The sequence below is a fragment of the Leptinotarsa decemlineata genome, unplaced genomic scaffold (genome assembly GCF_025532065.1).
Source record: "Leptinotarsa decemlineata unplaced genomic scaffold, Ldec_3_MD MMD2_tig00004433_RagTag_RagTag, whole genome shotgun sequence".
NCBI classification, from domain to species: Eukaryota; Metazoa; Arthropoda; class Insecta; order Coleoptera; family Chrysomelidae; genus Leptinotarsa; species Leptinotarsa decemlineata.
This window is the reverse complement of record NW_027412608.1, coordinates 250,001-259,788: the sequence shown is the minus strand read 5'-3', so window position 1 is coordinate 259,788 and position 9,788 is coordinate 250,001. Positions and strand designations below refer to the sequence as shown.

Below are 9,788 nucleotides of genomic sequence, written 5' to 3'. Positions count from 1 at the left end.
AAGGGATAATTGAAAGTGTTAACGGAACTAGTAGGATTGTTGAATAAATAGAATTTCAGGGAAAGTTCCATTTAAAATAAGGATAATTGAAAATGTTAGCGGAGCTACTTGAGACTGTTGAATAGATAGAATTCTGAGGAAATTTCTATATGAAATAGGGATAATTGAAAATATTAGCGGAGCTACTTGAGAATGTTGAATAGAAAAAGTTTTGTGGAAATTTCTATTTGAAATAGGAATAATTGAAAATGTTAGCGGAGCTACTTGAGACTGTTGAATAGATAGAACTTTGGGGAAATTTCTATTTAAAATAAGGATAATTGAAAATGTTAGCGGAGCTACTTGAGACTGTTGAATAGATAGAATTCTGTGGACATTTCTATTTAAAAAGGGATAATTGAAAGTGTTAACGGAGCTAGTAGGATTGTTGAATAAACAGAATTTCAGGGAAAGTTCCATTTAAAATAAGGATAATTGAAAATGTTAGCGGAGCTACTTGAGACTGTTGAATAAATAGAATTTTGGGGAAATTTCTATTTAAAATAAGGATAATTGAAAATGTTAGCGGAGTATTTGAAATGTCTTACCTACAATTTCTTTAATTTTTATTGCTATTCCTTCCTTACGTTCAATTTACATTGAAGATGAAAAAATAAAAATAAAAAAAATGAAAGCAGATATTTCAAAACAAACTACTTCACGACACGTTTCGATTATTAGTATCTACAATCGTCCTCAAATGAAAACTGATGAGCATTTTATTTTCATTTTTTATATTACTTTTTCACTTATTGTTCGAACCATTTATTTTCATTTCATACCACAATAATTTGTTTTCTTTAGAAATAAGGTCGGTTGCCGGGCGGTTCGACGTGGGTGCTTTGTTCACTCTCTCAATCGACCGATGGTTCAAGCCGCAGCGCAGGCTGAACGATCAATTTTCACTTGCTATCGTCTAACTCGTGTTAGGAATCACACGTTAAAAGGTAAGGCCTTGTCAGTCCTCATCTCGCACAAGTTTCGACTTCTGAGAGTTTTCGTTCGTAGGAGTTCGACAGCTGTTCAACGGAAAAACATATTTTAAGCATACATATTTAAATGTTCTAGTATTTTTTTTCAATTTCCTTTTAATTGTTCATTTAATTTCATTTCCCTTCCCATTTTTGATAAGAATTTCTCTGTAACTATCTCAACTGAATATTATTCTTCATCTCTGTTCATAACTTTTTCACAAAATTTTTTCATAAAACTTGTTCATTTCCATCCTAACATATGTCGGAAAAGACATAACATGAATGAGAGTGGCGAAAACTAAATTTAAATTGGTATCTTACGATTTGATTCTTTGGCAACATCGCGGATGCAAAATAGTTGTTATGTACAAATAATATACATTTGAGGATGCAAAAAAGTGCTAGACATGTGAGCAAAATATACACGAAGGAGTCAATACGGATAGTGAAGCGAAAGGAAGCAAAATCACTTAAAAGTGAAAAAATCGTATATTTTTTTTTTGAAAATAGAGAAATATAAAATAGTGTCTCGTTTCTGAAATAACATAAATAATCAATATACGCAATTATATTCACCCTAAAGACATTACTTCTGGTGGACGCAAAATGCTTTGTCTGCGAAAGGACGCAAAATGCTCGCGGGATGTAAATATATATATATATATATATATATATATATATATATATATATATATATATATATATATATATATATATATATATATATATATATATATATTTTATATTTGTCTGTGTGTAATTTTGTTAGCTGAAGTGGTTCTGCCTTTAAACTATCTTTGTTATATTGGATGTTCTTATTAATTAATCATTCTTGAATTGCTGCTTTTTTCCATGATTGTTTCGGTAATGGTTCTAAATGTCGACTATGGTATGGGGCATTGTCCATGACGATGACAGATCCCGGTTCTACAAGTTGAATGATGCCTTCAAACCATTTTTCAAACACCTCCGCATTCATCTCCTCAGGATAGTCGCCTGTTTTCTTAGATTTAAATATTAATTCACCATTTGGTAAAAATCCACTGTCGCTTCCTATATGCGTAACTATCAGACGACTACTTTTTCCAGATGGCTATTTTAACTCTACTGACAAACCTTAATTAAGGGCTTGTCGTGCACTTGTTATATTACCATCCTGCCATACTTTTTTGACCGTATGTCCTTGGTTAACCCATGTCTCGTCCATGAAGTACAATTTTTTTTGAGCTTCCGAAATTCGTCAATTTTTCTTAGATAGTTTCTTCTCTATGCTATTATTTCTTGACGTTCAATGAGAATGCTTTTCCTGTCAACTTTTCCGTACGTAAATTTCATTTCGTGTACAAGTTTCTTAAAAGTTTCTTTACCCATTTTCGGGACCAATTCATGATCGCTAAGTGCCTCCAGAACTGTTTATAGTGTGGGCAGCTCATTTCTGAAAAAGAAACTGTGAATAGTTCTGCGTATACTGGTTTTGGCTTCTTCATCAACTGTGATTTTTTTTCGTCCGCTACTAGTTTTTGGCGTTTGTAGGTCCCCATGAATTTCTGCTTCTCTTAGTATTTTGTAAATCGATGATTTTGGTACACCGGTATAATCAGAGCACATATCAACTAATTTATCTTTTGTAATTGTGGAACTTAATGATGTAGAAATGCCCGGTTGGTTATTCGGAGGTACACACGTAGTAGTAGTAGTAATCTTTATTATAGGATACATCCTAATCTTACAAGACATAATAACTAATTAACAATTTAAATTTCCACAGTGCCAAAAATATTAATAAAATTCAAATATGTATATAGATAATAATAATAATAATGAAGATAAACTAAATAAATAAATTATAATACCCAATGTTGAAAACCAATATTGATATAGTAACTATATATAATATACATATTATCCAACTAACTAACGCTCTAGGTATTCCAATAATCTACTTTCAAACCCTCTTACAGTATTTTCCTCTTTAATGGCATTTGGTAAATTGTTAAATTCCCGTAGTCCCTTGTAGAATAAGTTTTTAGTTCCGCCACCAGTGTGAGTTTTATATATATGAAAATTATTATAAGATCTTGTCTCATGTTCATGTATTTGATTATTAAAAACCAAAAATTCATTAATATATGTTGGTTGGAGACTTTTGGTTATTTTAAATATAAGAACCATTGTTAAAAAGAATAATCGATTTGAAATCGACAGCCATTGTAGTATATTTAACATGTGATCAATGGAAGTATAACGACTGCATCTTATTATAATTCTCATGCTCCTATTTTGGAGTTTTTGAAATTGGGAAAGCCTATTTTGGTTTATTAAATGCATTAAAGTTGGACAGTACTCAAAATGAGGTTTAATTATACAATTATATGTTGATATTCTGGAGTTAATAGTCAAATTATTTGCTATCCTAGAAAAAAAATATGATTTTTTTGAAATTTTTTGTATTCAGCATGACTGTTCAAACTCAAAGTGTTATCTACAATAACTCCCAGATACTTTATTTCAGACACATATTCCAAGGTAGTGTTACCAATTTCAATTTTTATTTCATTATAATCAATAGAGTTCAGTTTATATTTAGTTGTTATCACCATAGCTTTTGTTTTATCTGCATTTAATTTTAATTTATTCATATGTTAATATTTTTCGATGTTCTTCATAGAACCTTTGAGAGTATCTACAGCATCATTGAGTTCTGTATTCGAAGTATAAACTAATGTATCGTCTGCAAACAGATTAAGTTCATGTAGCCCAGGAACATAATAAATATCATTTAGGTATATAATAAATAAAAGTGGACCAAGTACACTTCCCTGGGGAACACCAATGTTCATATCTATCTCATCAGATATTTTTGAACCAATTTTTGTTTTCTGTTTTCTTTCACTAAGATAACTAAGAAACCATGCCAGCACAGAGCCTGTTAACCCATAATAATTTAATTTTTTTATCAAAATGTTTCTGTCAATTGTTTCAAATGCGCGCTTGAAGTCCAGAAAGACAGCTATTTATTTTCATCATACGCATTTTTCCATCTAGAGAAAGTATACTGAATAGCTGATTCACAGGAATGATTTTTTCTGAATCCTGACTGTTTACCTAAGAATAATTCATTATCATCCAAGTATGCAACTAATTGTTCGTAAACTGCTAGTTCAAGGACTTTCTCCAAAGTTGGTAGTGTATTAATTGGGCGAAAATCGCTTGCTTCAATTGTATTACTAACCTTTGGTATAGGAATAACAGAAGTTATCTTCAGTTGATCTGGAAATATTCCTTTATCCAGAGATGTATTCACCAGGTTTAATATCACATACCCAAATACCTCGAATGTTTCTTATAAAAATTTGCTATTCAGTACTTCAGACTTGTTTTTATTGTCTAAGGAATGAATAATCTTCCGCAGTTGAGTCATCGTTAATAGTTTAAATTTGGAAAAAGAACTGTTTATAACTGAATAATTTGTGGATGACCATTCATCAGATTGAGGGATACTCTTAGAGATATTTGAAATACTATTAACAAAGTAATTATTGAAATTCTCATGTTCATTTTCACTAATTGTTATTGAATTGTTTTCACGAAAGATGATTTTATTCATTTTACTATTGTTAACCGGATTTATTATTGATTTGAGATGTTTCCACATCTGTATTGGATTATTACGATTTACGTCAATTTGTTGTTCATAAAAAAGTATCCTTTTCTTTTTTAACATATTAACATACTGATTTCTAACAATTTTATAGTTTTCCCAGAATTGTTCACGCTGAGGTGAGCTGTAATTATTTTTAAATGTTTTATATATTGTATTTCGTTTCTTAGCTTTATTTTTCAATTCCAAATCATAGTAAGGTAACTTGTTATTTTTTATTGAGAGTGTGTTCAGGTGCAAGATTATCTATAATTATTTTAGTTTTATCAAATATTTCATTCAAGATTTCGTTAACATCGATTGAATTCAATAGCCATGTTTGATCAATTAGTTCAATATTTATGTTTGAATATGTCTCAGAAGTAATATTTCTAACAATCAGCTTTTTTTTCAGGAATATTTATATTAGATTTGAAACAACTGACAGATATCATTGAATGATCAGTTATCTTAGGCGTGTGAAAGACAGATGCTTGAACATCGCAACAGTTAGTTACCACATAATCTATCAAGGTTTTTGCGTTTATTGTAATTCTAGGACACTGCGTCACTATTTGAGCAAAACCATACATATTTAACAAATTTTTGATTTTTCTACTATAAAAAGCATTGTTATCTGCATAATTAATATTGAAATCACCCAACAGTATGAAATTATTTTTAAGAAAATAGTTTTCAAATAGTTCCTCCAAACAATCAATAAATATAGCATCACTTGAACTGGGCGAGTGATACAGACCTCCAATCAACAACCTCTTATTTGATTTGTTTAATTCAATACATCTCATCCAATAATTTCCAGGAATAATACTGCTCTTTCGAATTCTGTAGTCCACTCCCTCTCTAATAAAAATTAGAATTCCTCCTGTATGTCGACTATCACTGTCACAGCGGACTGCACTATAGTTATTGATTTGTATTTCGAAATCTTCTACATCCTTGGTAACTCTTGATTCACTAAGCACTATTATTGTGGGGTTATAACATACAATATAAGCAATTTTTTCAGTTTTATGTGGCAAAAAACTTTCAGTATTTGAATAAATGATGTCTTCATTAAAATTGGGGCAATCATGCACTTCCATACCTTTACTTGTTGTCAATAGTTTTTTGAAGGAGGACAATCAACTAATGTGGGTATGTTATTTATATATTTTATATACTTATTTTCTCCTCTGTTCTTACTTTCTTCTAACTGTTTCTTTATTTTATTATAATATTCTCTTTGGGCTTTGGTTTGATCGCCAAAGATAGTTGCTTTGTATGTTTTAATTTTATTTTTATTTCGGAGAATTTCTTTAGCTGCTTCTGGCTTTGCCATCACTATTCTTAGGGGTCTATTTTTACCAGGTTCATATTTTCCAATACGTTGAACTCTATATTCAAGATCTTTTACTTCAGTTTCTGACAAAATTGTTTTTACTGTATTCATTTCATCTTCTATTCTCTCTTTTTCATTTGTTTTAATTGACTCTTTAATATTTAATATAATTACATTTTTAGATTTCTTCTTTTTTTCCTCCAGTTCCATAACTATCTCTTCAAAATTGTTGACTTCTTGTTTCTCCTTTTGCTTCAGATCTTCCACTTCTTGCTTTAATGTATTCATCTCCTTTCTCGTGTCCCTTATTCCTCTAAGCAGCTTTGGAACACTTTTAAAAGCCTCCCGGCATTCTTCACAAAAGTACAGTAAGATCCTTTTTTGTAATACTATGGCCCTCACCTCAGATGTGGATATTCCTGAACAGTTAAGGGTAGAATGTGTTGTTACTTGACAACTATCACAACATACCCCTTCACCAGGAGTAATTTCTAAGTTACAGGTATTGCAGACCATTGTAGGACAATTGGCTCAGTAGACACTCCCAATTTTTTCTACTACTATACCGGTTTTTGTACTTATGGTTTTTGTTGGGTTAATTAGTTTATGTTGTTGTTTAAACACTAATTACATGAGAATTTTCAACTTTTCTTTAAATACAAAAACACTACATATATTCTCCAGGTTTCTCACTTCAGATTGATACAAATTTCAACATAAAATATCAACATTATCCACATGGAAATTCACATAAATTAGTGAGCACTTGATACGGTGTGATAGCAGAACACTGCTATATGCACAATGCACAATGTCATCTTTTGGTGGCTGATGATCTCTTTCAAGACAGTGAAATACTCGCAGTACAATTCGTTTTTCTCTTACTGACCGAGACTCCGACCGTTTTACCTTTTTCGACGTGGAAGGCCCGACCATGTCTCCCATTTTTTGAGTAGTTTGAGAACGGTGTAGAAATATAATTATGTAACGCTTAAACACTTATTAGCATTATTATTTTCACCAATTGTTATCACAACACGTCGATTGCTGACTAACTTAACTGTAAAACGTACAATTCACGCTGTATAATTTACAAACCAATGATACGCTCATTGCTGCAAGTACATTAGTGAGGACTGCAACGATGATATGAAAGTTACGGTAAAGTGACAAAGACAGAAATATCGTTGCGTACAGCGTTGCCACTAGTTATAATAAATATCTAACACTATACAGAAAATAATAAATTTTAACTGATCAGTAATCAGGAAATGTATAAGTATTACTCATTACAAGCTCATTACTGATTTTTGTCATAAATAATATCTTTTAATCGTACTAGTATTGTGTATTATCTATAATTTGCCACAACCTACAACTCTACTGCTTACTATATTTTGATTCTGCTATAAACTGGTAACGTAAAATTATGACAACGCGCTTTACTCTCAATCATTATTGGTTTTACTATAACAACAAAAAGTAATTTTTGATTACACACTATCACCAACATAAATTTTTGTCTGGACATTGCCAACATAACAATATTTTAACAATAACGATGAGATTGGAACCTTTGGTTTGAAAGTTGAATAACTTTTTTCGAGATCGATTGCCCTAACACCAAACTGATATTTTTGCACTTGACGCGCGTTTCGCCAACAAAGTTTTGTGTTAGGGGAATTGATCTCGAAAAAAAATATTCAATATTTTAACACACTCCCTCAGGACAGGGCAAAAATTAATTTTAGTGAGTAAATGTTGAAAGATTAAAGAATTCAAAAAAAAGCATGGCACAATATTTGGTTACATGACATAACTTACACTTAGGCTAAGTTTAATAAGAACATAAGTTTTAGCACTTTGGTTTACAATAATATTTGGTTTATTTTAAGTACATAAATTTATTCTTGAGATATTGAAATTGGTGATTTTGCAGAGGCTTGGTCACGATATCCGAGATATTCTCTTTTGTTGGGCAATATTCAATCGAGAACAGTCCCTTCTTGTACTCATCTTTCACAAAATGATATTTGACATCAATGAAAATACATTTCCTTGTCAGTTGATTCGCCTTGATCATTTTGATACGACTGGTATTATCAACAAATAGCTTCCCACATAGCAATAGATATTCCAGGTATATTTCATGAATATACATTTAAGGATATTGTATTATGCTATGAATATGCCATGGATATATATATCTTCTGGAGAATATTCCCTGGAAGTGCTCCTGGCGAACCTTTGATATATTTCAAGAATATTCCTTGGGAATATTCTTGGAATATCTTATAATATTCTTAGAATATGTAAGGTATATTCTATTAAGAATATTCCGGGAATAGAACCCGAGGAATATTCATAAAATATTCAGGATATTCTTAGTTTATTGTAGGAATATACAATAGGGAAACACCATAGAATATTCTTTAAATACATTTTATGAATATTCTAGGAATATTTGAAGTAAACGCTATTAGGCATGTATCCCAGCAAACAATTTTGATCGGCCTTATTCCGACCCAGAATATGCTGGCCAGATCTGGCCTGAACGGCAAAGCACCTATAGCCTATGGCGGGCCAGTGAAAATAGGAGACACCGGCCATCATCAGGGCCAATGCTTGGCAACAGTGTCTTTTGAATAACGGGCCTCTGCAGGCAAAACTGTGGAAATCATTGATGGCCCAGTAGAAATACTGCAATGGAAGTTACCTACTCAGAGGGTTGGACCACTGTGAATTATACACATTTACTGATTGCCTTTTAATTGAAAAATAATGAATAAAGTAATGATAGACGTTGCTGACCGATGTTTCACCCTTTTTACTCCCATATACACCTACAACGTAGGCTTAATATGGCAAATACCTGTTAGAAAACAACTACTCCCCTGGCTAATACCACGACGAGTATTGGATAACATCTAACAGATACTTGTGCAATGATCCTCATTGCAGAGAACACAATTGCAAGTGCTTCCTATAACCAACAAGTAGAATCCTGTATCGACCCGGACAGGGGGATCACCTGCAGACCGGTTTCAAGGTTTTTGCCTATCATCAGTGCAAGTCCGGGTCGGTACAGGATTCTACTAGTTGGTTACAGGAAGCACTTGCAATTGTGTCCTCTGTAATGAGGAACATTGCACAAGTATTTGTTAGATGTAATCCAATACCCGTCGTGGTATTAGCCAGGGGAGTAGTTGTTTTCTAACAGGTATTTGCCATATTAAGCCTACGTCGTAGATGTATATGGGAGTAAAAAGGTTGAAACATCGGTCGGCTACGACTATCGTTACTAAACGATCTCCCAAAAACTCTCGAGCTATATGCTCGAATTCTGAGATAATGAATAAAGTTTTATATATTTTGAGTGAAAAAAAAATTCAAATTTACCTTGAGCAATTGAACCAAAATGAACTTCATAAAAAAATATCACAAAAACTGGAGAAAGTTCCAAAGTTTATACATATATACTTTAATAAAATACACATACCTAACATGTATAGGAAACAACATAAAAACAATTCTTTGGTTTAAATAAAGTAAAAAATATCACAAATATTAAATGAAATAAAGGAAACAACATAAAAACAATTCTTTGGTATGAAGAAACAAATATTGAAATGTTCAATGCGTATCATCTCCCCCTTCCTCTGCCGGCTTTGTCCTCCTTCTGTTTCTCCCCCCTTGACGGTCAGAAGCAGTTCTTTTACACTGGCAATTTCGGTTTCTGTGGCATTTCTGCAAAACGGATTTTTCCGAAGACAAACTGAAAAAAAAACTGGGG

The 9,788-nt window shown here is 31.9% G+C and overlaps 1 long non-coding RNA gene across 1 annotated transcript in view; it reads right to left on the bottom strand.

The window, feature by feature from the left end:
* Positions 1-9,460: 9,460 nt before the first annotated feature.
* Positions 9,461-9,788, bottom strand: part of LOC141484108 (uncharacterized) — a 1,453-nt gene continuing 1,125 nt past the window's right edge. Inside the window, exon 3 of the long non-coding RNA XR_012466476.1 lies at positions 9,461-9,770. This is a non-coding gene — a long non-coding RNA (uncharacterized lncRNA). The remainder of the gene's footprint in view (positions 9,771-9,788) is intronic.